Genomic DNA, 1927 nt, shown 5'->3' with positions numbered 1-1927 from the left:
CTGATACAATTTAATAAATATGAACGATCATAAAATAAAGGAAAATATTAAAATATAAAAATGATTGAAATAAAGTAATTAAATCTGATACAATTTAATAAATATGAACGATCATAAAATAAATGAAAATATAAAAACATAATAATGATTGAAATAAAAGTAATTAAATTTATGTATTATTATTCATCGGGCTACTGTTCTCATCTTGAGTGTGATTTTCACAACGTTTCGGTCGATATAATCTCCGACCTTCTTCAGGTGTGTCTTGTCGAACTCGGAAATTTGGACGGAATTTCGAGCGGAACCCTTTATTTACTTCACGTGGATAGCGTGCTCTTGTTCCGTCAGCGATTACTTAGAAGGCCTAAGTAATTCGCAAATGTATATTCGGTCCCCCACACTGAGGATTGAACCTTCAACCTTCAGGAGAATATCAATTTTACTGTTGATTTTTCCCAGTACTCTAACCACTGCGCCACAAGTCCTTGCAGACAATTCTAGTACGAATTTCAGGAGCCTTTTTTTCCTTTTTTTTACATGGAGGTCACCACTTATCAAGGCCTGGAGGCCACTCAGCGATAAGGGTTATTGCGTGTACAGTAATCAATGAGATAGTATTGTAGTAATCATTAGTATTGGAGATTTGATAGAGTGTCTTACTTAAGGGGGCGGTTTGTCAGGAATTAGTTGCGTGCAGCTGAATCTATAAGTCACTCCGTCGGTCTGTCTGTCGGTCGGTCAGTCGGTCAGTCCGTAACACTTTTGTGCTTGGCCTTTTTGGTTAAGATCAAAGGTCTGTTGTTAATAAATGCTATTCTTAGCTTTTGAAGCTGTTCTTGGCCTTTTGGCCAAGATCAAAGTGTAGTATCTGTACTTACTACATATTGTACTTATGTTTGTAACTTTTCCTTTGGGATAGAGAGGGCTCCTATAAGCCGTGGTTAAGGCAACCTTTCTAGGAGAAGCAAATCTCTGATTTAAAAAAGACAAAACGGAAGACCAGTACCCGCATTAAGCTGGTCTGCAGTTTAATTTGTTGCTGGCTATCTTGCTCTTACTTGTTGCTGGATTTCAACATTTTGAACCGAGAGAGAGACTTAGCTGTCATACAAAGCTAAGACTCTGTAACATCATATTTGTATAGATACTCCCTCAGACATTTGGGCTCATGGATTTTAAATGTCTGAGGGAGTGGCACTCGTCTGACAAGACGTTGCAATCATCAACTTTTCCTTGGCCACATAGCTAAGATCAAAGTATAGTATCTGTTCTTAATAGATGCTGTACTTACGTTTGTAACTTTACCTTGGCCACATGGCTAAGATTAAAGTGTAGTATATGTTCTTAACAGATGCTGCACTTACATTTGTAACTTTCCCTTTGCAATGGAAGGGGAAAATCTTACATGCTAAGGCATTTTTAGTCACATGCAAGTCACTCCATCGGTTGGTCTATAACACATTTACATTTTATTTTTTTTAAGCAAGGGGTATGGAGTAACATTTTTGTCCCCCGATTTATCAAAGAGGGAGTAATGTTTTCAACGGGTCCGTAGTCTGGATGATTGACGGATAACCGTCCATTAGTTTTTCCTGAAATTTTTATTTACTGAAGTCATTTCAGCCCTTTTTTCGGTCATTTTAGTTTATCTTTAAGAATTTCATGTCAATCCTACATTCACGCATTCATTCATTACATGAGAGCACACGACTAATGGCTATTGGCCTTGTTAAATTCAGCTCAACATATGACCTTAAACAACTTTATTTTATTATACTTACTGACACAGCATTGACTTTCAACCAAATGCTGACCGATAGCAAAGTTTTGAGTCGAAGGCGAAGGGGGACTGCAAATCCTTTTTAATTTTAAATGGATTGTTTTGCTTTATACAACTCTCTAAATGCATGAAAGTACACCCCACATA

The 1927-nt window shown here is 37.1% G+C and overlaps 1 pseudogene; it reads left to right on the top strand.

Moving 5' to 3' along the window:
* Positions 1-828: 828 nt before the first annotated feature.
* Positions 829-982, top strand: LOC145271796 (U2 spliceosomal RNA; annotated as a pseudogene).
* The last annotated feature ends 945 nt before the right edge of the window (positions 983-1927 follow it).

The sequence above is a fragment of the Euprymna scolopes genome, chromosome 46 (assembly GCF_053919585.1).
Source record: "Euprymna scolopes isolate OS-2025 chromosome 46, ASM5391958v1, whole genome shotgun sequence".
NCBI classification, from domain to species: Eukaryota; Metazoa; Mollusca; class Cephalopoda; order Sepiida; family Sepiolidae; genus Euprymna; species Euprymna scolopes.
This window is presented reverse-complemented; position numbering and strand designations above follow the sequence as displayed.